Source organism: Mobula birostris, chromosome 11, assembly GCF_030028105.1.
Source record: "Mobula birostris isolate sMobBir1 chromosome 11, sMobBir1.hap1, whole genome shotgun sequence".
Lineage (NCBI taxonomy): Eukaryota > Metazoa > Chordata > Chondrichthyes > Myliobatiformes > Myliobatidae > Mobula > Mobula birostris.
In genome coordinates, this window is record NC_092380.1 from 112,705,755 (window position 1) to 112,720,571 (window position 14,817).

Here is a 14,817-nt window from a genome sequence, read left to right on the forward strand (position 1 = left end):
TACAAAATAAAAAATAGTGCAGAAAGAGGAATGTGGACCCGATCATGGGTTTAAGGACCTGATCAGAAATCTGATGATGGAGGGGAAGGAGCTGTTTCTGAATTGTTGAGTGTGGTTTTTCAAGCTCCCATACCACCTCAATGATAATAATGAGAAGAGGATATTTCTCAGATGGTGAGGATCCTTGGTGTGGATAGCACTTTGAGGCATCACCTCTTGAAGATGCCCTTGGTGGTGGGAAGGGGTTGTGCCCATGCTGGAGGTGGCCGAGTCTACAACTTTCTTCAGCATCTTGTGATCGGATGCATTGGAGCTTCGGTACCATGCTGTACTGCAGCCAGTTAAAATGCTGTCTTCCATGCGTCTATAGAAATTTGCAAGAGCCTTTGGTGATGTACCGAATCTGATTGTGGACTTCAGGAAGGGTAAGATGAAGGAACACATACCAATTCACATAGAGAGATCAGAAGTGGAGAGAGTGAGCAGTTTCAGGTTCCTGAGTGTCAAGTTCTCTGAGGATCTAACCTGGTCCCAACATATCGATGTAGTTATAAAGAAGGCAAGGCAGCGACTATACTTAATTAGGAGTTTGAAGAGATTTGGTATGTCAACAAACACACTCAAAAACTTCTATTGATGTACTGTGGAGAGCATTCTGACAGGCTGCATCACTGTCTGGTATGGGGTAGCTACTGTACAGGACCAAAAGAAGCTACAGAGGGTTGTAAATTTAGTCGGCTCCATCTTGGGTACTAGCCTACAAAGTACCCAGGACATTTTCAAGGAGCGTGTCTCAGAAAGGCAGCGTCCATTATTAAGGACGTCCAGCACCCAGGGCATGCCCTTTTCTCACTGTTACCTTTAGGTAGGAGGTACAGAAGCCTGAAGACACACACTCAGCGAATTCAGGTACAGCTTCTTCCCCTCTGCCATCCGATTCCTAAATGAACATTGAATCCGTGAACACTACCTCACATTTTTAATATATTATTTCTGCTTCTTGCACTATATTTAATCTATTCAATGTATGTATACTGTAATTGATTTACTCATTTATTTGTTAATATTTAATTTTTTTCTTCCATATTATATATTGCATTGAACTGCTGCTGCTAAGTTATCAAATTTCACAACATACGCCAATGATAATAAATCTGATTCATCAAATTCCAAGCTGCTGGCGTGTTGTCTTCATCATTGCACCAATATGTTGGGCCTAGCATAGATTCTACGAATGTTGATGCCCAGGACTTGAAGCTGCTCACCCTTTCCACACTGACCCTTCAGTGAGGACAATGTGTGTTCCATCGACTTCCTCTCTCCTGAAGTCCACAATCAATTCCTTGGTTTTACTGACACTGAGTGCAAGGCTGTTTTTGCAACATAACTCATCCAGCTGATCAGTCTTGCCTCTGTCTGGCCCCTTGTTTTCATCTGAGATTCTATCAACAATGCTGGAGTCATCAGAGAATTTACAGATGGTGTTTGAGCTGTGCTTAGCCACACAGTCATGAATGTAGAGAGTACAGCAGTGGGTTAGGACAAATCCCTGAGATGCACCTGAGCTGATTGTTAGTGAAATGTTATTACTGATTCATACTGACTTGTGTTCTCCTGATGAGGAAATTGAGGATTCAGTTACAGAGGAGGTACAGAGGCCATGTTTTGAAGTTTTTTTTCTCCACTTCTCCGTTTTAAGTAGACATAGGTCAAGACTTTGTACATAGTTTGGAATGTTACACCATTTGAAGGAGGTTTTTGAGAACACCCTTTGTCAATCTCTTGCTGTGACAGACCGTGGAGAAGACTACAAATGACATAGAGTCATAGAAAAGTACAGCACAGAAACAGGCCATGCAGCCCATCTAGTCTGTGCCGAACCATTTAAACTGCTGACTCCCATCGAACTGCACCGGGACCATAGTCCTCCATACCCCTACTGTCCATCTACATGTCCAGACTGCTCTTAAAAGTTGAAATTAAGCTCACGTGCACCACTTGTGCTGGCAGCTCATTCCACACTCTCATGTCCCTCTGAGTGAAGAAGTTTCCCCTCATGTTCCCTTAAAACTTTTCACCTTTCACCCTTAACCCATGATCTCTGGTTGTAGTCCCACCCAACCTCAGTGGAAAAAGCCTGCCTGCATTTACCCTATCGATACCCCTCATAATTTTGTATACGTCTATCAAATCTCCTCTCTTTCCAGCTCTTGCTTCCCAGCTTCAATGGTCAGCTTTAAGCCTGACTTTCAATGCTGTATTGTGTGGTCTTCCTGTGCCTAGGTGGCTTTTCTCTCCAATGCCAAAGATGTGACTTTTTAATTGACTACTACGTAGCCCCGAGTGTGTGGGAGACTGGTAGAATCTGGGGGAATTGATGGCAACATGGGGAAAATTAAAAAAAAAGAGTGAAAATGAGTGCTGAAGGGTCAGCATGGACAGTGCACCTAAGGCCCCAGTTCTGTGGTCCATAACTCGAGCAGATGTTTCTTGTGTCATGGATGTGATGTATCTGAGATTCTTTGCCTTGTCCTCCTCTTCCCGGATGTGGGAGATGAAACTATGACGAATGTTGGATTCATTTATTCATTATGTGCCATGTCGTATGACGTGGGCGATAATGGTCTTTCCATGACATTGATTGTTCTTAGCAAATTTTTCTATAGAAGTGGTTTGTCATTGCCTTCTTCAAGGCAGTGTTTTTACAAGACGGATGACCTGAGCCATTATCTCTACACTGGATTACAGTTATAGAGTCATAGCAAAGTACAGCTCAGAAGCAGGCCCTTTGGCCCATCTAGTCTGTGCTGAACTAAACTGCCAACTCCCACTGACCTGCACCTGGACAATAGCCCTCCATACCCCTACCATCCATGTACCTATCCAAACTTTGCTTAAAAGTTGAAATCAAGCTCACCCCTTGTGCCGACAGCTTGTTCCACATTCACAGGACCCTCTGAATGAAGAAGTTTTCCCTAATGTCTCTTTAGACTTTTCACCTTTCACCCTTAAGCCATGACCTCTGGTTGTAGACCCACCCAACCTCAACGGATAAAGCCTGCTTGCATTTACCTTATCTATACCCCTCATAATTTTGTATACCTCTATCAAATCTGCTCTCAATCTTCTACATTCTAAGGATAAAGTCCTAACTTATTCAATCTTTCCTTATAATTCGGGTCCTTCAGACCCAGCAATATCCTTGTAAATTTTCTCTGTACATTTTTCTTGTAGGTAGGTGGTTAAAGCTGCGCATAGTGCTCCAAATTAGGCCTCACCAAGGCCTCGTACAACTTCAGCATAACGTCCCACCTTCTGTACTCAATTAGAGTGTAGAATTGTTATGCTTTTTTGTATTTTAATTTTCCTGTGCTAATAGTTTTTATATAATGACCTGTATGCGTGTAATTAAGTGAATTTTCTTGTAGTTGTACTGATTCTGTATTTTCTAGAGCTTCTCTGTTTTTGTGCAGCAGGGATCACACCACATAGGCCAATTGTTATATTTGAAATGCTCTTATCTTTAGTCTGAGAATGAGACAATCATGGTTCCTTTTTCTTTGTTTCTTTTCTTTGTTTGGTTTGTTCCAATATCACTTAAGAAAATGGCCATAATCACTAAGTGTTATGCCTCATTCGTGGTATCCAAAGAACCTGCAGATCAATATCACCAGATTTAACAGTAAGGAATAGTCTCCCTTTAGATGACAATTATAGTGAACCTCAGACCAGCTCATGCACTGTGGACATTTGGTACCTTTTGTCTGTAGTGAGGAACCAAGAATCAGTTTTGTGGGCTCCTTGAGAACATCAACTTTGATCATTTGTAGTAGGAATTTCTCTGCCAGATGGAATACAATCTGCTTCTGTGATTTTCTTTTTTTTTTCATTTACCATTTGGCTTTTTGGACTTCATGTCGGTAAAGGATGGTGGCAAGGCTGCCCAGATAGTATTCTGTGGGATGCAGTATTGGAGAGAGTCATGGTTAAGGAGATTATTCTGTCTGTATAGTCTCCAACCTAATGGCGCGAACATCAATTTAACTAACCTGGTAACTTCTCCCCTTGCCCTTCTCCCTTTTGTTTTCATTTCCCAGTCTCTTTCCCCTAGACCATAAGACATAGGAGCATCGAGTCTGCTCCAACGCTCCAACACTCCAACACTTCAACATGGCTGATTCCCAGATCGCACTCAACCCCATACACCTGCCTTCTTACCGTATCCTTCAATGGCCCTGACCGATCAGGAAACAATCAACTTCCACCTTAAATATATGCACGGATTTGGCCTCCACCACAGTCTGTGGCAGAGCATTCCACAGACTTGGTACTCACTGGCTAAAAAAAAAAAATCCTCCTTGCCTCTGTTCTAAGGGGTCGCCCATCAATTTTGAGGCTGTGCCTTCTAGTTCTCGATACCCCCACCATAGAAAACATCCTCTACACATCAACCCTAGTCAGGGCATAGAAGTATATATATATATATATCTGTCTTCCACAGTGAAGACAGATGCAAAGTACCCATTAAGTTCATCTGTCATTTCTTTGTCCCCCATTACTACCTCGCCAGCATCATTTTCCAGTGGTCCAATATCAGCTCGCACCCCCTTTTCACTCTTTATAAAACTGAAAAAACTTTTAGTGTCTTGCTTTATATTATTGGCTAGTCTGCACTTATATTTCATCTTTTCCCTTCTTATTGCTTTTTAGTTGCCTTTTGTTGGATTTTAAAAGCTTCCCAATCATCTAACTTCCACTCACCTTTGCTACCCTATATGCCCTTTCCTTTGCTTTTATGCAGTCCTTAACTTGTCAGTCACAGTTGCCTACCTCTGCCATTTGAGAACTTCCTCCCCTGTGGGACATATCCTGCACCTTGTGAACTATTCCCAGAAACTTCAGCCACCTCTGATCTGCTGTCATCCCCCCCAGAATCCTCCAATCCACCTCTGCAAGCTCCTCTCTCATGCCTCTTTAATTCCCTTTATTCCATTGTGATACTGGTACATGTTAGTTATGCTTCTCCCTTTCAAATTGCAGTATGAATTTAATCATATTATGAACACTGCCTCCTAAGGGTACTTTTACATTAAGCTCCCTATTAAGATCTGGGTTATTATACAAAACCCAATCCAAGATAGTCTTTTCCCAAGTAAGCTCAAGCACAAGCTGCTCTAAAGTCCCCCATTACAATTCTGTCATTACCCTTATTACATGCCTTTTCCAGCGCCCTTTGCAATCTCAACCCCACTATTTGGAGGCCTATATATGATTTCCATAATTCTTTTTATCATTGTAATTTCTTAATTCCACCCACAAAGATTCAGCATTCTCTGACCCTATTCCCTTCTTACCCATTCTCTTCTCCTCACCCGCCCATCACCTCCCTCTTTCTCTCATGGGGTCCACTGCCTTGTCTTATCAGATTTCTCCTTCTTCAGCCATAAGGTTATAAGACACAGGAGCAGAACTAAACCATTTAGCCATTAATCTGCTCTGCCTTTCCATCATGGCTGATTTATTATCCCTCTCAACCCCATGCTCATGACTTCTTCCTGTAACCTTTGATGCCCTGACTAATCGAGAACCTATGAACGTCTGCTTTATATAAACCCAATGACTTGGTCTCTACAGCACTGAATTGCCTAAAGTGCTCCTTCAAGTGGGCGCTCTCTCTAATGATCTCTCCCCTGTTTCCTGGATGGCTCCTGCCTCAGATTGTGTTTAGGCTATGACTGCAGAGATAACGATAGATGAACAAAAACCAGTGGCTCAGGCAGCTTCTATGGAGGCAAATGGACACTTGACGTTTCAGTCTGAGACCCTTTATCAGGAACAGGTCACTCTTCTCTTTACTCCATCAAGGAGGAGGTACTGTAGCCTGAAGACACACACTCAATATTTCAGGAACACCTTATTCACCTCTATCATAGGATTTCTGAATGGGCCATGAACGTTACCTCACTTTTTGCTTTTTTTTCCCCTCTATTTGTTTTTTATATTTATTATTATAACTAGGGTGGCAGGGTAGAGATGTGTCTTTGCCAAAGGAGGTGTAAGGTGCTCTTTCTCTCCGCTAGCCTGCAGGTTACCCTTGGGCAAGGTGTAGCACCTGCTTAGTCCCTCCGATCAGGGTCATGTGAAGCCATGGGAGCAGGTGGTGGTTGGTTAAATGAGCAACCAGTGCATATCACAAGTCCTGGTTATGTGACCACTGACGCCAGGCAGACAATCTCTGAAGAGTATCAATAATGGTGAGGGTCGCCTGTCTTATAAAGACACTGCCCAGATGGTGGCAATGGCAAACCGCTCTAGAAAAATTTGCCAAGAACACTCGTGGCCAAGACCACGATTGTCTATATCATACCACACTGCACATAATGACGACTGTAACTTAAAAAAAAATATGTGTTGCAATCTACTGCTGCACAAAACAACAGATGTGACAACATATGCCAGTGATAGTAAACCCAATTTTGATTCCGATGAAGATTTTGGACCAAAACAGCCACTATTCATTTCCCCTCACAGATGTAACTCGACCTGTTGAGTTCCTCCAGCATTTTGTTTATTGATTCATATTTCAGCATCTGCTGTCTCTTGCAACACACGCAAAATGCTGGAGGAGCTCAGCAGGTCAGGCAGCATCTATGGACAGGAATAAATAGTCAACGATTTGGGTGGAGACCCTTCATCAGGACTGGAAAGGAAGGGAGGAGAAGCCAGAATAAGGAGGGAAGGGAAGGGGAAGGAGGACAGACCAGGTGGAAAGTGGCCAGTGAGTGAGTGGGCCAGTGATGGAGTGGAGCTTTGAGGCTTTGACTCGAGAGGCTTCAACAAGAAGAGGCAGAGGACGAGTTTTCTCCCAGTTAGGCTTTACAATGCCTCCTGAGACGGTGATGTGCCTCTCATGTGAGATGTGGCAGTCTTGGGGGAGCTGCCCTCTCCCGCAGAGTCACATCTGCCGGAAGTGCATACAGCTGGGCGATCTGGAAGACTGTGTAAGGAATCTGGAGCAGCAGCTGGATGACCTTCGACTCATAAGGGAGAATGAGGCTTAATAGATGAGAGCTACAGGGAGGTAGTCACACCTAGGCTGCCGGAAGCAGGTCGTTGGGTGACAGTCAGAGGGAGGGAAAGCGAAGGTGAGTAGACAGGTAGTGCAGAGCACCCCTGTAGCCATTCCCCTGAATAATAAGTATACCGTCCTGGATACTGTTGATGGGGACGACTGACCAGGGAAGAGCCATGGTGACAGGGCCTTTGGCACTGAGTCTGACCCTGTGGTGCAGAAGGGTGGGACGGAGAAGAGGAGAGCTGTCGTCATTGGAGACTCTATAGTCAGGGGAGCAGACAGGAGATTTTGTGGACGTGAGAAGGACAGCCTCCCGGATGCCAGGGTCCGGGATGTCTCTGACCGGGTGCACGACATCCTGGTACGAGAAGGAAAGCAACCAGAAGTCGTGATACATGTTGGTACCAACGACATAGACAGGAAAAGGGATGAGGTCCTGAAGTGTGGGTTTCGGGAACTAGGCAGAAGGCCAAAGAACAAGACCTCAAGGGTGACATTCTCAGGATTGCTGCCAGTGCTACGTGACAGTGATGGTAAGAATTGGAGGAGATGGCAGTTGAATGTGTGGCTGAGGAGCTGGTGCAGGGGGCAGGGTTTTAGATTTTTGGATCATTGGGATCTCTTCTGGAGAAGGTGGGACCTGTACAGATTGGATGGGTTGCACCTGAACTCGAGGGGGAGCAATATCCTTGCAGGTAAGTTTGCTAGCATGGTTCAGGAAGGTTTAAACTAATTTGCAAGGGGGATGGGACCCAGAGCGATAGAGCAGTGGAAGAAGTGCATGGAGTAAAGCCAGATCTGACATATAAAGAGGCTTTGAGGAAAGAGAAGCAGAATAAAGGGTGTAAAGGTAGTAAGGTAGAAGGGCTAAAGTGTGTGTACTTCAATGCAAGAAGCATCAGGAACAAAGGTGATGAACTGAGAGCTTGGATACATACATGGAATTATGATATAGTGGCCATTGCAGAGACTTGGCTGGCACCAGGGTAGGAATGGATTCTCAATTTTACTGGATTTCAGTGCTTTAAAAGGGATAGGGAGGGGGAAAAAGGGGAGGAGGGGTGGCATTACTGGTCAAGGATACTATTACAGCTACAGAAAGGGTGGGGTGGATTATGTAGCAGGATCCTCTTTTGAGTCAGTATGGGTGGAAGTCAGGAACAGGAAGGGAGTAGTTACTCTATTGAGAGTATTCTATAGGCCCCCTGGTAGCAGCAGAAATAGCGAGGAAAAGATTGGGAGGCAGATTTTGGAAGGGTGCAAAAATAACGGTTGTTGTCATGGGTGACTTTAACTCCCTAGTATTGATTGGTACCTGATTAGTTCCAATGGTTTAGACGGGGCAGAGTTTGTTAAGTGTGTCCAGGATGGATTCCTGTCACAGTATGTTGACGGGCCGACTAGGGGGAATGCCATACTAGATCTAGTACTAGATAATGAACCGGGTCAGGCCACAGATCTCTCAGTGGGTGAGCATCTGGGGGACAGTGACCACCGCTCCCTGGCCTTTAGCATTATCATGGAAAAGGATAGAATCAGAGAGGACAGGAAAACTTTTAATTGGGGAAGGGCAAACTATGAGGCTATAAGGCTAGAACTTGCGGGTGTGAATTGGGATGATGTTTTTGCAGGGAAATGTACTATGGACATGTGGTCGATGTTTAGGGATCTCTTGCAGGACGTTAGGGATAAATTTGTCCCGGTGAGGAAGATAAAGAATGGTAGGGTAAAGGAACCATGGGTGACAAGTCAGGTGGAAAATCTAGTCAGGTGGAAGAAGGCAGCATACATGAGGTTTAGGAAGCAAAGATCAGATGGGTCTATTGAGGAATATAGGGTAGCAAGAAAGGAACTTAAGAAGGGGCTGAGGAGAGCAAGAAGGGGGCATGAGAAGGCCTTGGCGAGAGGGTAAAGGAAAACCCCAAGGCATTCTTCAATTATGTGAAGAACAAAAGGTTGACAGGAGTGAAGGTAGGACAGGTTAGAGATAAAGGTGGGAAGATGTGCCTGGAGGCTGTGGAAGTGAGCGAGGTCCTCAATGAATACTTCTTTTCGGTATTCACCAATGGGAGGGAACTTGATGATGGTGAGGACAATATGAGTGAGGTTGATGTTCTGGAGCATGTTGATATTAAGGGAGAGGAAGTGTTGGAGTTGTTAAAATACATTAGGATGGATAAGTCCCTGGGGCCTGACAGAATATTCCCCAGGCTGCTCCACGAGGCGAGGGAAGAGATTGCTGAGCCTCTGGCTAGGATCTTTAAGTCCTTGTTGTCCACGGGAATGGTGCCGGAGGATTGGAGGGAGGTGAATGTTATCCCCTTGTTCAAAAAAGGTAGTAAGGATAGTCCCGGTAACTATAGACCAGTGAGCCTTACATCTGTGGTGGGAAAGCTGTTGGAGAAGATTCTTAGAGATAGGATCTGTGGGCATTTAGAGAATCGTGGGCTGATCAGGAATGGTCAGCGTGGCTTTGTAAAGGGCAGATCATGTCTAACAAGCCTGATAGAGTTCTTTGAGGAGGTGACCAGGCATATAGATGAGGGTAGTGCGGTGGATGTAATCCATATGGATTTTAGTAAGGCATTTGACAAGGTTCCACACGGTAGGCTTATTCAGAAAGTCAGAAGGCATGGGATTCAGGGAAGTTTGGCCAGGTGGATTCAGGATTGGCTTGCCTGCAGAAAGCAGAGGGTGGCGGTGGAGGGAGTACATTCAGATTGGAGGATTGTGACTAGTGGTGTCCCACAAGGATTTGTTCTGGGACCTGTACTTTTCATGATTTTTATTAACGACCTGGATGTGGGGATAGAAGGGTGGGTTGGCAAGTTTGCAGATGACACAAAGGTTGGTGGTGTTGTAGACAGTGTAGAGGATTGTCAAAGATGGCAGAGAGACATTGATAGGATGCAGAAGTGGGCTGAGAAGTGGCAGATGGAGTTCAACCCAGAGAAGTGTGAGGTGGTACACTTTGGAAGGACAAACTCCAAAGCAGAGTACAAAGTAAATGGTAGGATACTTGGTAGTGTGGAGGAGCAGAGGGATCTGAGGGTACATGTCCACAGATCCCTGAAAGTTGCCTCACAGGTGAATAGGGTAGTTAAGAAAGCTTATGGGGTGTTAGCTTTCATAAGTCGAGGGATAGAGTTTAAGAGTCGCGAGGTAATGATGCAGCTCTATAAAACTCCGGTTAGGCTACACTTGGAGTATTGTGTCCAGTTCTGGTCACCTCACTATAGGAAGAATGTGGAAGCATTAGAAGGGGTACAGAGATTTACCAGGATACTGCCTGGTTTAGAGAGCATTCATTATGATCAGAGATTAAGGGAGCTAGGGCTTTACTCTTTGGAGAGGAGGAGGATGAGAGGAGACATGATAGAGGTATACAAGATATTAAGAGGAATACATAGAGTGGACAGCCAGCGCCTCTTCCCCAGGGCACCACTGCTCAATACAAGAGGACATGGCTTTAAGGTAAGGGGTGGGAAGTTCAAGGGAAGGTTTTTTTTACTCAGAGTGGTTGGTGCGTGGAATGCACTGCCCGAGTCAGTGGTGGAGGCAGATACACTAGTGAAATTTAAGACAGTACTAGACAGGTATATGGAGGAATTTAAGTGGGGGGTTATATGGGAGGCAGGGTTTGAGGGTCAGCACAACATTGTGGGCCAAAGAGCCTGTACTGTGCTGTACTATTCTATTTCTATGTGATGGGAGAAGCCAGATGGATGGGGAAGAAGAAGATGAAGTAAGAAGCTGGGTGGTGCTGGGTGAAAAAGGCAAAGGGCTGAAGAAGGAGTCTGATAGAGGAGAGTGGACCATGGGAGAAAGGGAAAGGAAGGGCACCAGAAGGAGGTTATAGGCAGATGAGGAGCAGAGAAGAATTGAGACGGGAAACAGAGTGGGGAATAGAAAAAGAGGGAAGGGGGAGGTAGAGACATTACAGACTCTTGTTCCTTTCTGTGATATAGGATGCCTTTTTTGCTGAAATCCCCTTGCAGAAAACTGAGAAGTGCAATCTGTGAAATGAACCAGGTTCACATTGGTTCAGAGTGTCACTGGACTGTCATAAAAATCCATCCAATTCTCCTCATCTGGTCTGGCTTGTACTCTCTATCCACTTTAGTACAGGAGTGGAATCGGTGTGGTTCTGATGTTGTAGCCCATCCGCTTCAAGGTTCGATGTGATGCGTGTTCACAGATGCTCTTCTGCACACCACTGTTGTAATGCATAGTTATTTTGAGCTATTATCACCATCTGGTCAGCTAGAACCAGTTTGGCCAGTCTCCTCTGACCTCTCTCATTAAAAAGGTGTTTTTGCCCACCTAACTGCTACTCAATGGATGATTTTTGTTTATCGCACCTTTCTATGTAAACTTTAGAGACTGTTGTGCATGAAAATACCAGGAGATCAGCAGTTTCTGAAATAGTCAAACCACCCTGTCTGGCACCAACAATCACTCCATGGTTACATTTCTTCCCCATTCTGATGTTTGATCTGAGGAATAACTAAACCTCTTGATCATGTCTGCAAGTTTTTCTGCATTGAGTTGCAGCCACATGATTGGCTGATTAGATATTTGCATTAACAAACAAATGTACGGGTGAACCTAATAAAGTGGTCACTGAGCGTGTGACTCTACAACCACCAGTATAGGCGACACAAATGTCCTCCAAGGTAGCCCAGTAAATCACTTACTTCAAAGGAGGGTAGGGTCGGGCAAGAAATAATGGCCACGCCATTGATGTCCAGATCCTGATAAATTAATTAGAAAATGTTTTTTTTTATCATTTGCCTAAGTTTTCGATTACTGCAGACAGAAAATCCCACTGGCATGATTTGAGTTCTTAGTACACTTATGTAGTTTACTGTCATGTCCCCATTTGACCCTGGGGAAATACAAAGCAATGTCTAGTTGAAGAACACAATGTTCCTACCATCTAAAATGTTTATCCCTCTACTAACATGTCCTATGGTGCATTGGCCTTCATTATTCAGGGGATTGAGTTCAAGAGCTGTGAGGTAATGCTGCAGCTCTCTAAAACTCTGATTAGATCATGCTTCCTAATATTTCCTTGGCATTCAGAAACTATCAAAACTCACTTAAAATTAAACACAATATTACATGGTAAATCTCTCCATAAAAAAGCAATTAAGAAAAATTAATTCAAAATTGTTAGTCACTCCACATTTGTGTATCTTTGTTATGACTATTCCTCAACATGCAAATACAGAGAGGTGTTGAAACTTCTCAATGATTTCAGGTTTCCTGGCCCCAGTCATCTTATTTTTACTATGGATATCAGTCCCTATACACCTCCATCCCCCACCAGGAAGGCCTCAAAGCTCTCCATTTTCTTCTGGACACCAGACCCAACCAGTTCCCCTCACCACCACTCTCCTCTGCCTAGCAGAACTTGTCCTTACTCTAAATAATTTCTCCTTTGGGTCCTCCCACTTCCTTCAAACAATAGGTGCAGCCACGGGCACTCGCATGGGTTCCAGTAGGCCTGTCTGTTTGTCAGCTACGTGGAACACTCTATGTTCCAAGCCTACACTGGTGACTGTCCCGCACATTTCCTCCACTACATTGATGACTGCATTGATGCTGCATTCTGCATACATGACAAACTTATCAACTTCATCCACTTTCCCTCCAACTTCCACCCTACCCAGTCCATTTCCGACACCTCCCTCCCCTTTCTAGATCTCACTGTCTCTGTCTCTGGAAACAGCTTATCCACCGATGTCTATAATAACCCCACGGACTCTCACAGCTACCTGGAATATACCTCGTCCCACCCTGTTACTTGTAAAAAAAAACGCCATCCTCTTCTCTCAAGTCCTCTGTCTCTGCTGCATCTGCTCTTAGTATGAGGCTTTTCATTCTCAACAAAGGAGATATCCTCCTTTTTCCAAAGAAAGGGGCTTCCCTTCCTCCACCATCAACGCTGCCCTCAACCTCATCTCTTCTATTTCAAGCATGTTTGCTCTTACTCCATCCTCCTGCCATCCCACCAGGGATAGGGTTCCTCTTGACCTCACCTACCACTCTACCAGCCTCTACGTCCAGCATGTAATTCTCCAAGACTTCTGCCACCTCCAACGGGATCCCACCACCAAGCACATCTTCTCTCCCACCCCTCCCCACCCCACAGTTTCCACAGGGATCACTCCCTACATGACTCCCTTGTCCATTTGTCCCTCCCCACTGATCTCCCTCCCGGAACCAGTTTTTTTTATCTCCAGTCCTGCCGAAGAGTTTCGGCTGGAAACGTTGACTGTATTTTTTTCCTAGATGCTGTCTGGCCTGCTGAGTTCTTCCAGTATTTTGTGTGTGTTGCTCGGATTTCCAGTATCTGCAGATTTTCTCTTGTTTAAACTGACCAAGTTCCATAAGACCATAAGATATAGGAGCAGAATTAGGCCATTTGGCCCATCAAATCTGCTCTACCATTTTATGATGGCTGATCCATTTTCCCTTTCAGCCCCAATCTCCTGCCTTCTTCCCATGCAGTCTTCTCTGTGGTAGTGTGCAGGGGCAATGACATCAATGCAGGTGATGCCAACAGGTTTAATAGACTGATTAGAAAGGCTGGCTCTGTTTATAGGAGTCAAACTTGGCACACCAGAAGCCATGGTAGAAAAAAGGACCCCACGGAAAATCCTGGCAATTCTAGACAGTGTTTCTCACCCTCTGCATGCCACCTTGGCTGAACAGAGGAGCACTTTCAGTAATAGACTGACAAATGTGCTGCCCCAAGGAGCGCTATATAAGGTCATACTTACCCTCTGCCATTAGGCTCTATGATGAGTCAACCTATAGCTGGGGAAGTGATGACCCCCTCCTGTTAGACTGTTTAAGGTAACTTATTTTTATTTATTTTTCTTACTTTTCTAATATTGTATATCTGTGAACTTGTAGTGACACTGTAATTTCCTTTGGGATCAATAAAGTATCTATCTATCTATGCATATACTTCTATGCCCTGACTAATCAAGAACCTATCCACCTTTGCCTTAAATATACCCAATGATGTGGCCTCCACAGCTGCTTGTGGCAGTGAATTCCACAGATTCGCCACTCTCTGGCTAAAGAAATCCCTCCTCATCTCTATTCTAAAAGGACGTCCTTCTGTTTTCAGGCTGTGTCCTCTGGTCTTAGACTCCCACACATAGGAAATATACTCTACAAATCCACTCTATCACGGCCTTTCAGTAATCAATAGGTTCCAATGAGGTCACCCCCTCATTCTTCTAAATTCTGAGGCCCAGAGCCATCAAACACTCCTCATATCACAAGCCTTTCAATCCTGGGATCAGATTAACTGCAGGATTTCTTATATTACAATAGTGACTGTTGGTTATCTGTTGTATCCAACAATGACAGGAGACCTGTGCAGGAAAGCTTTTAAAGTGGAAAAGCCATTGCACTCTCTTGACCTCAGAAGACTGGGGTCAGTAGTACAAGTAGCCATCACAAAACTGGGGTCTTCCTTGGTTGCAATGGATGACCATGACTTGTGTGCCTTGTAACTCCACAAGACTTTATAGAACCACCTTATTGAACATTAGATTTCACTGTAGATCTTATCTGCTCAGTCCGCCGGAGCTGACTTCACGTGTTAGGACAGGCATGTCCCTATCTCACCGAGGTATGAGGCCCACCAGCTACCCTCACCTGGTTTAGCCCCCTTGTTGAACCAGTGTACTGGGGTGTGGCTGCTGTCACATCCAAACAGC

The 14,817-nt window shown here is 44.7% G+C and overlaps 1 protein-coding gene across 1 annotated transcript in view; it reads left to right on the plus strand.

Moving 5' to 3' along the window:
• The window catches only part of LOC140205576 (TBC1 domain family member 12), a 151,824-nt gene that overhangs the window by 2,231 nt on the left and 134,776 nt on the right, over window positions 1–14,817 (plus strand). The window lies entirely within an intron of this gene.